The sequence below is a fragment of the Macaca fascicularis genome, chromosome 14 (genome assembly GCF_037993035.2).
Source record: "Macaca fascicularis isolate 582-1 chromosome 14, T2T-MFA8v1.1".
Classification (NCBI taxonomy): Eukaryota; Metazoa; Chordata; class Mammalia; order Primates; family Cercopithecidae; genus Macaca; species Macaca fascicularis.
Genome location: NC_088388.1, coordinates 68487859 through 68501586, shown reverse-complemented (window position 1 = coordinate 68501586; position 13728 = coordinate 68487859). Strand labels below are relative to the sequence as shown.

At 39.9% G+C, this 13728-nt stretch overlaps 1 pseudogene; it reads right to left on the bottom strand.

The window, feature by feature from the left end:
- Nucleotides 1-377: 377 nt before the first annotated feature.
- LOC107127372 (heterogeneous nuclear ribonucleoprotein A1-like) lies at nucleotides 378-1707 on the bottom strand (annotated as a pseudogene).
- Nucleotides 1708-13728: the final 12021 nt, after the last annotated feature.

The following is a 13728-nucleotide window of genomic DNA, read 5'->3' as shown; positions in this document are numbered from 1 at the left end:
GTCACTTCTTTGGTAAAAAATAAAAAATATAGACTAAAAAAAGTTGATAGCCTCATAATTCTTTGACTTTTGCTAGTTTGGTGGGAATATATATTCTATTTCTAGTGAGGTTGAAAATTTTTCCAAACATAGCTGTTTTATTATCATTTTTATTATATTTTATAATTTCTACTTATTTCCAGTCTTTTTAAAGACATTTATTCAGCATCACAATCAGACTATTACATTGAGAATTCAACAGCATGGGTGCAAAAAAAAATTAAAAATCTACATTATAACCCTGTGTTGGAATGCTTTACACTTTCCACAGAACAGAAACTAAAACAACCTGTTATACAATTAGTCATAAATACAGTCCTTGAGTTTTTTTGCCCGTAAACATGAGTACTTGTCTAAAACATGTCTTCTTTGTAGCAGGTAGGCCCTGCCACCACTGTGCTTGGCTGAGTTCACAAATCTGTTGTAACCTGTAGCTTCCCTGTCGCTTCTCTTGCTCTCCTCTTCTGCTAAGCTTTGTTTCCTAATCAAAATCTTCTGCCACTGCCATAGCTACTGCTGCTACTGGAACCACCATAGCCACTTTGGTTTCGTGGTTTGGCAAAGTATTGGCCTCCACCACCATAGGGGCCAGAGCTTCTGCCTCCAAAATTTCCTCCCTTCATGGGTCTGAAATTTGAAGACTGATTGTTGTAATTCCCGAAATCATTGTAACTTCCACCACCTCCCAAATTGCTTTCATCATTACCAAATCCATTATAGCCATCCCCACTGCCACCATATCCACCACCACCATGGCTGCCAACAAAGCCACCATAACCACTGAAGTTTCCTCCATGACCAAAGTTGTCATTCCCACCAAAACCACCTCCATGACCACCAACAAAGCTTCCAGAACCACTTCAACCTCTTTGGCTGGCTGAAGCACTAGCTACCTCTTGCTTTCACAGGGCTTTCCTAACTTCACCGTTGTGGCCATTCACAGGATGGTATTTTTGAATGACAATCATATCCACAGAGTCATGGTCATCAAAGGTTACAAAGGCAAAGCCCCTTTTCTTGCCACTGCCTCAGTCAGTCGTGATTTCAATCACTTCAATTTTTCCATACTGTTCAAAATAATCTCTTAGGTGATGTTCTTCAGTGTCTTCTTTAATGCCACCAACAAATATCTTTTTCACAGTTAAGTGGGTCTTTGAGAATCTTCTCTTGAGACAGCTCTCTTTGGTTCCACAGTTCTTCCATCCACCTTGTGTAGCCTTGCATTCATGACTGCATCCACCTCCTCCACAGCGGCACATGTGACAAACCCAAAGCCCCCAGAGCGCTTGGTGTTTGGGTCTTTCGTTACCACACAATCCATGAGTGTTCCCCATTGCTCAAAACGGCTCCTTCCTCAGTCTCTCATTGGTTGTTTCAAAGTTCAACTCTCCAATGAAGAGCTTCCTCAGCTGTTCGGGCTCTTTAGGAGACTCTGACTTAAACATCAGGGCAGGGAGAAGAGAAACTTTAACGATGCTTCTTCGGTGGCATCCACGGGCAGGAAGGCATTTCCATTTTTTTTTTAATTTTTTTTTTTTAGACAGAGTTTCACTCTTGTTGCCCAGGCTGGATTGCGATGGCATGATCTCCGCTCACTGCAACCTCTGCCTCCCGGGTTCAAGCATTTCTCCTGCCTCAGCCTCCCAAGTAGCTGGGATTACAGGCACCCATAACCACGCCTGGCTAATTTTGTATTTTTAGTAGAGAGGGAGTTTCTCCATGTTGGTCAGGCTGGTCTCGAACTCCCGACCTCAGGTGATCCACCTGTCTTGGCCTCCCAAAGTGCTGGGATTACAGGAGGCATTTCCATTATTCTTATACCTATTAGTAAATCAGCAACACCTTATTTAAAAGAGAGAGAGGAAAGAGAGAAGTGACTCATTATGTGCAAGGGATCCTGAATAAGATTAATGCTTATTCAGGTAGGGGGATGACATATTTAAAATGCTGAAAGAAAATAAATTGCCAGCAAGAACTCCATATCTGGCAAAATTATCCTTCAAATAGAAGATAATCTTCAAAAGAAGACACTCAACAAACTAGTATAGAATGAAACTCTCAGAACCTGGTAAAGGTCATCTATGAAAAATTCACAGCTCAATTAAAAGAAAATAAAAGGCACCAAGAATTAAAAGTTGTAAGTAAGATTATCTCTAATCACAGATGGCATGATCTTATACATAGAAAGTGCTGGCCAGGCGCGGTGGCTCACGCCTGTAATCCCAGCACTTTGGGAGGCTGAGGCAGGCAGATCACGAGGTCAGGAGATCGAGACCATCCTGGCTAACATGGTGAAATCCCGTCTTTTCTAAAAATACAAAAAATTAGCTGGGTGTGGTGGCGGGCACCTGTAGTTCCAGCTACTCGGGAGGCAGGAGAATGGTGTGAACCTGGGAGGTGGGAGGTGGTGTTTGCAGTGAACCGAGATTGTGCCACTGCACTCCAGCCTGGGCAACAGAGCGAGACTCCATCTCAAAAAAAAAAAAAAAAACAAAAACAAAAACAGAAAGTGCTAAATGAGACACTTAAAAAACACTATTAGAACTAATAAATGAGTCCAAAATGTTGCAGATCAATATATAATAATCAAAGTCAATATACAAAACAAAGAGCAAAAATTATAAAACTACAAGAAAACATAAGGGGAGAACATTGTGACCTTGGATTTGGCAAAGTATTCTTAGATATGACACCAAAAACATGAGCAACAAAAGAAAATATAGATAAATTGTACTTCATCAAAATTAAAAAATAAATTGTTCTTCAAGGGACACCACTAAGAAAGTGAAAAAAATGACACTCAGAATGAAAAAAAAAATTGCCAATCATATATTTGAGAAGGGTCATATATCTAGAATTAATAAGCAACCTTTGCCCTCTTTGCAATTCTATAATAAAAAGTCAAATATCGCAAATAAGCAAAAAATGTTCATAGATATTTCTCAAAGCAGGTATGAAAATGGCAATGAACCCATAAGCAAATAATCAAAGAAATGCAAATCAAAACCACAATGAGAGATCACCTCACACTTACTAAGATATCTAGATTTAAAGTTTCAGGTAACAGCAAGTGTTGGCGAGGATGTGGAGAAATTATAATCCTCATACACCACTGGTGGAAAAGCAAAATGGTACAACCACTTTGAAAAACAGTCTAGCATTTCTCAAACAATTAAACTCAATTAGAGTTAACATATAATCCAGCAATTCCACTTCTAGATATAAATCCAGGAGAAATAAAGACTTATCCACACAGAAACTGGCACACAAATGTTTTATGGCATCACAATTTATAATAGCACCCCCCAAAAGAAAATAAACCAAATGTTCATCAATCCAAGGGTGGATAAATAAAATGCATTATATCCATGCAATCAGATATTTGGCCATACAAAAGAATGAAGTATTGACACATGCTACAAAATAGGTGAACATTGAAAACAGTTGCTGAGAAAGAAACTACATTGAAAGATCACAATTTTGTGATTTGATTTATATGAAATGTCCAGAATAGGAAAATCTGTAAAGACAGACAATGGATTAGTGGTTTCCGAAGGCCAATGCGGAGGGAAATATGTGGTGTGACTGCTAATGAGCAGGGAGATTCTCCTTGGGGTATAAAAAATGTTCTGGAATTAGTAGTAATAGTTGAAAAACCTAGTGAATAAGCCAGAAGCCACTGAATTTTACACTTTAAAAAAGTAAATTTTATGGTGAGTGAATTATATCTCAATTAAAAAAAAAAAGAAAGAAAGAAAGAAAAACTAAGTTAAGCCTGGCCCAGAAAAAGAAGTCATCTTAATTTTGAAAGGTTCTGAGACAGATTGATACAATTTATTGTACCCTGAATATTAGTCTTTACTATTTCTGTCATGGTACTAGTGTTATTATTTTCTTCTTACCCCTTAATCTATATTCTTGAAAGCATTGCCATTGTCATTTATTTCATCCTTAAAGTCCTTTTACATTCATTGTTTCAATTAAGCAGTCACAATAACCTTACATACTCTCTCTCGTACTAACTACAATTTGATACTCTGTAAAGCCTCCCCTAGCTATACCAGAGGAATTATTTATCTGGATTCTGGACTCACAGCAAGTTGTACTCACTGCTGTATTGCAATTAATGATAACTGTTCATGGTAAGGAGACATGATTTCTTCATCTATTGACCTCAAATGCTGACCCAAGGAAGGGATCAATCAGGCATTGTCAAATGTTTGAGTGAGCAAGACAGGGGTATAATCCCTGTACATCCCTCCCTTTAGAATAATATATGAATGTAATAGATGTTTAGGGGCAGTGGAGGGGTAAAGGAAAAGCTCTAAGGTAAAAAAGAAACCTGGGTTTTCAGACAGACACAAAGAAGGTGATAAATTTAAAAACCCTAAGAGAAAAAGACTTTACAAAGGACACTAGGAAGAGAGGAAAAAAGGTGGAATTGAAGACATGGAAAACAACTAGTATTGGAACAGTAAATGCAAAAACAAATTTAATGAACACTCTCAGGCCAAGAGCCTCTGAGTTGTTGCTGAGCCCTTCCCTTCTTCAGATATGAAGAGTGTCTATCAATAATCTCTTCCATCTGGCTCTATACCAAAGCGTATACCATGTGGCTTGGATCCTTGTGTTGAATGGGAGAGCGAAATGGGCCCTGATGGCAGGGGAGGAAATTAGAGCTGAGAAAGGGAAAGATTTACAGAGGTAGGAGAATCCCTGCTCCCAGAGGACAGGAGGGAATAAATACTGTATGAGACAAGACCTGAGATTTGATTCTACATGTTAAGGAAGCCAGCGCTGTGTATGAATTGTGGAATTGAGAAGCTGTGAATCTGAGCAGGTGACATCAAGGAGGTAAGTCTGGGTCAGATATTTTTAGGATGAAGAGGAAGTATTGATACGGAGGAATAGGATGAGAAATTGGCAATGTTCAAAGAGGGACAGAGAGAATAATGGGCAAGGGTAGCTGGAATGAATTGTGTTTTCCTGAGGGGTGGAGTGGAAGAAGGGCAGTTTGGAGGGTCACTTTCTAGGTAAGGTTGGAGAGATTGGAAGAGTAAATAATCCTTGGCTTTCAAGGAGGATGCAAGAATCATAAATTACAGATAGATTATATCCTCGGACATTGAGGAACAGTGGAAACGAAACTACAGCATATGGGAGATCATGCATAAGGGATAAATGGGTCAAGTTCCTGGACAGAAGAGTCAGGTAAAGGATTTAAAAACAGGTGGTAGAAATGTACTAAAATAGTAGAAGGGATAATTTCTCCCATTAAAAAAAAAAAAGGAAGATAATTAGAGTTATGAAGGAGGATTGCCAGAGTACAGAGAAAAGAAGATAAAGGAATGTTTGCTTGATGGTCTAGATTTCTCTGTTATTGCAGAGATCAGCCCATCTGCTGTACTGGGTCTTGGAGGAGAGGAAGGAAGAGAAGGTTTGGAACCAACATTCATATTTTGGGAACCTGATAAGGCATAAGTCAACAGATGACAAAAAAAATTCTAATAGAAACTGCCTAGATTTGTAATAGATCATATATATGAATTTATCAAACAAAAATATACTGCCTAAGAATGAAAACCAGGAATATGAGCTAGGATAAGGAATTGTTAGTGACTGGGGGCATTAAATGTGGTCAGTATTATTCAAGTTTCTAACCAAGGAACTCAGACTTGCAGAGTTGAAGCCTAAAGCCAAGCGAAAGTAAATAAAATCTGCTTCCATTCTTACAGTTAATGTATTTAATTTTGTGTTTAACTTTGAATAGTCTATCTCTGACCTGATTCTACTCTAAAAGATGTAAATTTCCGTGGTGGCTGAGAGATGTTTAATTGGAAAAGATACATTAGAAAAGACAAGAGATTCCAAAGATAACTGAAGGAGGCACTCGTGGACAAGGGGATTAAGTATACATGGAGTGGAAGGCTTTTTTAAAAAGAGCTGCCAGATAGACACTTAAAGTAGAGTTGCTCAGTTTTGAGGTGTGAAGACTTTAGTGGATGCCTGAATTGGAATGAAAACAAAAATTACTGGATGGAGAACAGGGAGACACCAGATGGACACAGGCTGCCTTGGAGGTTCATTATTTAGGAGGAGAACTGAAGTCAAGTTGGAGAAGAAAGGTGTTTGCAAGCACTGATTTCACCAACAAAGGAGGGAACATGTAGCAGAGGATGAACATGATGAATGATGGGTGCTGTGGAAAGAATGAGCAAAACGGTGGCACCAACTACAGACACGAAGAGAACATGAGAACAGAAGATCCATGATAAGAAACCTGTGATTTTTGTGGTGCTGGTTGTTGTCAGTGTAAACTTACATGGCTGAGTGAGTGGGAACTTACCTACTCTGCCTTCTTTTGAACATTCATTAAGTGTAAATTCTAACTCAGTCATAGCAAATGAGGCATAGTCCTGTCTCACAGAGAGCTCACAATATAGTGGGACTGAAAATATTTTAGTACAGTAAGTATAGAGAGGGAGAAAGGGAGATGGCTGCAGGGGAATGCAATAGTACAGAGAAAGTTGCTGATCCAGCCATTTGGAGGGATGAGAAAAATCATTCTGGATGAGAAATATAGACTGGCTATATTAAAGAGGAGGATGGAAGTAGAAGAAGCGGAATGCATAAAAGACCACAGGAAAAAAAGAGTAGTTTCAGGGGCATACATGCTTTCCAGTATGAGTAGAGAAAAGAGAAAGAAGGGAGGGAGAGAGAGACAGTGTTTGTGTGTGTTAGTTGCATGAATCTTTCAGGCAATGGGAGTTATTATCCATAATCAAGATAGTGCATATGCAAAATTATCTTTTGTGAACATTGTTTAATTGTGAGGAATGGTTTAGAGTCTAGAACTGCAGACTAGGAGACCAGTTGGGAGGTCTTTTGATAAGTGGATCTAGAGGCTGGAAAGCAACATAATGACAACGTAAATTTGGGAGATATTAGCACATCAAGGCTAAGTGGAGCCAAGGTAGTAGACAAAATTGGCCAGAGAGAGGAAAGAGTGAGAAGAGGATGACAACAGACCATTAAGAAAAACAAACAGGAGGGGGGCGGAGCAAGATGGCCAAATAGGAACAGCTCCAGTCTCCAACTCCCAGCGCGAGTGACACAGAAGACCGGTGATTTCTGCATTTTCAACTGAGGTACTGGGTTCATCTCACTAGGGAGTGCCGGACAATCGGTGCTGGTCAGCTGCTGCAGCCCGACCAGCGAGAGCTGAAGCAGGGCGAGGCATCACCTCACCTAGGAAGCGCAAGGGGGAAGGGAATCCATTTTCCTAGCCAGGGGAACTGAGACACACAACACCTAGAAAATCGGGTAACTCCCACCCCAATACTCCGCTTTAAGCAAACGGGCACACCAGGAGATTATATCCCACACCTGGCCGGGAGGGTCCCCCGCCCACGGAGCCTCCCTCATTGCTAGCACAGCAGTCTGTGATCTAACGGCAAGGCAGCAGCAAGGCTGGGGGAGGGGCACCCTCCATTGCTGAGAGTTAATTAGGTAAACAAAGCCGCTGGGAAGCTCGAACTGGGTGGAGCTCACAGCAGCTCAAAGAAACCTGCCTGTCTCTGTAGACTCCACCTCTGGGGACAGGGCACAGCTAAACAACAACAAAAGCAGCAGAAACCTCTGCAGACGCAAACGACTCTGTCTGACAGCTTTGAAGAGAGCAGTGGATCTCCCAACACGGAGGTTGAGATCTGAGAAGGGACAGACTGCCTGTTCAAGTGGGTCTCTGACCCCTGAGTAGCCTAACTGGGAGACATCCCCCACTAGGGGCAGTCTGACACCCCACACTTCACAGGGTGGAGTACACCCCTGAGAGGAAGTTTCCAAAGCAAGAATCAGACAGGTACACTCGCTGTTCAGCAATATTCTATCTTCCGCAGCCTCTGCTGCTGATACCCAGGCAAACAGGGTTTGGAGTGGACCTCAAGCAATCTCCAACAGACCTCCAGCTGAGGGTCCTACTGTCAGAAGGAAAACTATCAAACAGGAAGGACACCTACACCAAAACCCCATCAGTATGACACCATCATCATCAAAGACCAGAGGCAGATAAAACCACAAAGATGGGGAAAAAGCAGGGCAGAAAAGCTGGAAATTCAAAAAATAAGAGTGCATCTCCCCTGGCAAAGGAGCGCAGCTCATCGCCAGCAACGGATCAAAGCTGGACGGAGAATGACTTTAACGAGATGAGAGAAGAAGGCTTCAGTCCATCAAACTTCTCAGAGCTAAAGGAGGAATTATGTACCCAGCACAAAGAAACTAAAAATCTTGAAAAAAAAGTGGAAGAATTGATAGCTAGAGTAATTAATGCAGAGAAGGTAATAAACGAAATGAAAGAGATGAAAAACATGACACAAGAAATACGTGACAAATGCACAAGCTTCAGTAACCGACTCGATCAACTGGAAGAAGAGTATCAGCGATTGAGGATCAAATGAACAAAATGAAGCGAGAAGAGAAACCAAAAGAAAAAAGAAGAAAAAGAAATAAACAAAGCCTGCGAGAAGTATGGGATTATGTAAAAAGACCAAATCTAAGTCTGATTGGGGTGCCTGAAAGTGAGGGGGAAAATGGAACCAAGTTGGAAAACACTCTTCAGGATATCATCCAGGAGAACTTCCCCAACCTAGTAGGGCAGGCCAACATTCAAATTCAGGAAATACAGAGAACGCCACAAAGATACTCCTCGAGAAGAGCAACTCCAAGACACATAATTGCCAGATTCACCAAAGTTGAAATGAAGGAAAAAAATCTTAAGGGCAGCCAGAGAGAAAGGTCGGATTACCCACAAAGGGAAGCCCATCAGACTAACAGCTGATCTCTCGGCAGAAACTCTCCAAGCCAGAAGAGAGTGGGGGCCAATATTCAACATTCTTAAAGAAAAGAATTTTCAACCCAGAATTTCATATCCAGCCAAACTAAGTTTCATAAGTGAAGGAGAAATAAAATCCTTTACAGATAAGCAAATGCTTAGAGATTTTGTCACCACTAGGCATGCCTTACAAGAGGCCCTGAAGGAAGCACTAAACATGGAAAGGAACAACTGGTACCAGCCATTGCAAAAACATGCCAAAATGTAAAGACCATGGAGGCTAGGAAGAAACTGCATCAACTAACGAGCAAAATAACCAGTTAATATCATAATGGCAGGATCAAGTTCACACATAACAATATTAACCCTAAATGTAAATGGACTAAATGCTCCAATTAAAAGACACAGACTGGCAAACTGGATAAAGAGTCAAGACCCATCAGTCTGCTGTATTCAGGAGACCCATCTCACATACAGAGACACACATAGGCTCAAAATAAAGGGATGGAGGAAGATTTACCAAGCAAATGGAGAACAAAAAAAAAGCAGGGGTTGTAATACTAGTCTCTGATAAAATAGACTTTAAACCATCAAAGATCAAAAGAGACAAAGAAGGCCATTACATAATGGTAAAAGGAACAATTCAACAGGAAGAGCTAACTATCCTAAATATATATGGACCCAATACAGGAGCACTCAAATTCATAAAGAAAGTCCTTAGAGACTTACAAAGAGACTTAGACTCCCATACAATAATAATGGGAGACTTCAACACTCCACTGTCAACATTAGACAGATCAACGAGACAGAAAGTTAACAAGGATATCCAGGAATTGAACTCATCTCTGCAGCAAGCAGACCTAATAGACATCTATAGAACTCTCCACCCCAAATCAACAGAACATACATTCTTCTCAGCACCACATTGCACTTATTCCAAAATTGACCACATAATTGGAAGTAAAGCACTCCTCAGCAAATGTACAAGAACAGAAATTATAACAAACTGTCTCTCAGACCACAGTGCAATCAAACTAGAACTCAGGACTAAGAAACTCAATCAAAACCGCTCAATTACATGGAAACTGAACAACCTGCTCCTGAATGATTACTGGGTACATAACGAAATGAAGGCAGAAATAAAGATATTCTTTAAAACCAATGAGAACAAAGATACAACATACCAGAATCTCTGGGACACATTTAAAGCATTGTGTAGAGGGAAATTTATAGCACTAAATGCCCACAAGAGAAAGCAGGAAAGATCTAAAGTTGACACTCTAACATCACAATGAAAAGAACTAGAGAAGCCAGAGCAAACACATTCGAAAGCTAGCAGAAGGCAAGAAATAACTAAGATCAGAGCAGAACTGAAGGAGATAGAGACGCAAAAAACCCTCCAGAAAACCAATGAATCCAGCAGTTGGTTTTTTGAAAAGATCAACAAAACTGACAGACCGCTAGCAAGACTAATAAAGAAGAAAAGAGAGAAGAATCAAATAGATGCAATAAAAAATGATAAAGGGGGTATCACCACCGACCCCACAGAAATACAAACTACCATCAGAGAATACTATAAACACCTCTACACAAATAAACTAGAAAATCTAGAAGAAATGGATAATTTCCTGGACACTTACACTCTTCCAAGACTAAACCAGGAAGAAGCTGAATCCCTGAATAGACCAATAGCAGGCTCTGAAATTGAGGCAATAATTAATAGCCTACCAACCAAAAAAAGTCCAGGACCAGATGGATTCACAGCTGAATTCTACCAGAGGTACAAGGAGGAGCTGGTACCATTCCTTCTGAAACTATTCCAATCAATAGAAAAAGAGGGAATCCTCCCTAACTCATTTTATGAGGCCAACATCATCCTGATACCAAAGCCTGGCAGAGACACAACAAAAAAAGAGAATTTTAGACCAATATCCCTGATGAACATCGATGCAAAAATCCTCAATAAAATACTGGCAAACCGGATTCAGCAGCACATCAAAAAGCTTATCCACCATGATCAAGTGGGCTTCATCCCTGGGATGCAAGGTTGGTTCAACATTCGCAAATCAATAAACATAATCCAGCATATAAACAGAACCAAAGACAAGAACCACATGATTATCTCAATAGATGCAGAAAAGGCTTTTGACAAAATTCAACAGCCCTTCATGCTAAAAATGCTCAATAAATTCGATATTGATGGAACGTAACTCAAAATAATAAGAGCTATTTATGACAAACCCACAGCCAATATCATACTGAATGGGCAAAAACTGGAAAAATTCCCTTTGAAAACTGGCACAAGACAGGGATGCCCTCTCTCACCACTCCTATTCAACATAGTGTTGGAAGTTCTGGCTAGGGCAATCAGGCAAGAGAAAGAAATCAAGGGTATTCAGTTAGGAAAAGAAGAAGTCAAATTGTCCCTGTTTGCAGATGACATGATTGTATATTTAGAAAACCCCATTGTCTCAGCCCAAAATCTCCTTAAGCTGATAAGCAACTTCAGCAAAGTCTCAGGATACAAAATTAATGTGCAAAAATCACAAGCATTGTTACACACCAGTAACAGACAAACAGAGAGCCAAATCATGAATGAACTTCCATTCACAATTGCTTCAAAGAGAATAAAATACCTAGGAATCCAACTTACAAGGGATGTAAAGGACCTCTTCAAGGAGAACTACAAACCACTGCTCAGTGAAATAAAAGAGGACACAAACAAATGGAAGAACATACCATGCTCATGGATAGGAAGAATCAATATTGTGAAAATGGCCATACTGCCCAAGGTAATTTATAGATTCAATGCCATCCCCATTAAGCTACCAATGAGTTTCTTCACAGAATTGGAAAAAACTGCTTTAAAGTCCATATGGAACCAAAAAAGAGCCCGCATTGCCAAGACAATCCTAAGTCAAAAGAACAAAGCTGGAGGCATCACGCTACCTGACTTCAAACTATACTACAAGGCTAGAGTAACCAAAACAGCATGGCACTGGTACCAAAACAGAGATATAGACCAATGGAACAGAACAGAGTCCTCAGAAATAATACCACACATCTACAGCCATCTGATCTTTGACAAACCTGACAAAAACAAGAAATGGGGAAAGGATTCCCTATTTAATAAATGGTGCTGGGAAAATTGGCTAGCCATAAGTAGAAAGCTGAAACTGGATCCTTTCCTTACTCCTTATACGAAAATTAATCCAAGATGGATTAGAGACTTAAATGTTAGACCTAATACCATAAAAATCCTAGAGGAAAACCTAGGTAGTACCATTCAGGACATAGGCATGGGCAAAGACTTCATGTCTAAAGCACCAAAAGCAACGGCAGCAAAAGCCAAAATTTGACAAATGGGATCTCATTAAACTAAAGAGCTTCTGCACAGCAAAAGAAACTACCATCAGAGTGAACAGGCAACCTACAGAATGGGAGAAAATTTTTGCAATCTACTCATCTGACAGAGGGCTAATATCCAGAACCTACAAAGAACTCAAACAAATTTACAAGAAAAAAACAAACAACCACATCAAAAAGTAGGCAAAGGATATGAACAGACATTTCTCAAAAGAAGACATTCATACAGCCAACAGACACATTAAAAAATGTTCATCATCACTGGCCATCAGAGAAATGCAAATCAAAACCACAATGAGATACCATCTCACACCAGTTAGAATGGCGATCATTAAAAAGTCAGGAAACAACAGGTGCTGGAGAGGATGTGGAGAAATAGGAACACTTTTACACTGTTGGTGGGATTGTAAACTAGTTCAACCATTATGGAAAACAGTGTGGCGATTCCTCAAGGGTCTAGAACTAGATGTACCATATGACCCAGCCATTCCATTACTGAGTATATACCCAAAGAATTATAAATCATGGTGCTATAAAGACACATGCACACATATGTTTATTGCAGCACTATTCACAATAGCAAAGACTTGGAATCAACCTAAATGTCCATCAGTGACAGACTGGATTAAGAAAATGGGGCACATATACACCATGGAATACATGCAGCCATAAAAAAGGATGAGCTTGTGTCCTTTGTAGGGACATGGATGCAGCTGGAAACCATCATTCTTAGCAAACTATCACAAGAACAGAAAACCAAACACTGCATGTTCTCACTCACTCATAGGTGGGAAATGAACAATGAGATCACTTGGACTCGGGAAGGGGAACATCACACACCGGGGCCTATCATGGGGAGGGGGGAGGGGGGAAGGATTGCATTGGGAGTTATACCTGATGTAAATGACGAGTTGATGGGTGCTGACGAGTTGATGGGTGCAGCACACCAACATGGCACAAGTATGCATATGTAACAAACCTGCACGTTATGCACATGTAACCTAGAACTTAAAGTATAATAATAATAGTAAATAAATTTTAAAAAAAAACAGTAAACAATTCTGCAGGGAGAGAGATGATTTAATGAGAGCAGGATCAGACCAGGGTACAAGAGAAGAAACAGTGGAAGGTAGAGAAATCAAAGTCAAAAGTGGTCTTTCATGGAAGAATGAATTTTAAAGGAAAGAAGAGAGACAAAACTGTAATTTAAAAGAGAGTTTAGTAGAATAAAATGTTTTTATTATAGTTGTTCTTAATTTTTTGCTTGTCTTCAGGTTAAAAACATTTGAATGTTCTTTAATAAAGATCCAGGAAATTAGGAGAAGCTGAAGATAAAGAGAGAGAATAATTGATGAAACAAAGTCCCTGAAGTGGTAGGAAAGAAAGGAAGTTCAGAGAATAGGTGGGGAAATTATTATTGACGCTATAGCTACATACATTCATACACACATAAATACATGTATATACATGCATACATACATATGTACATATAT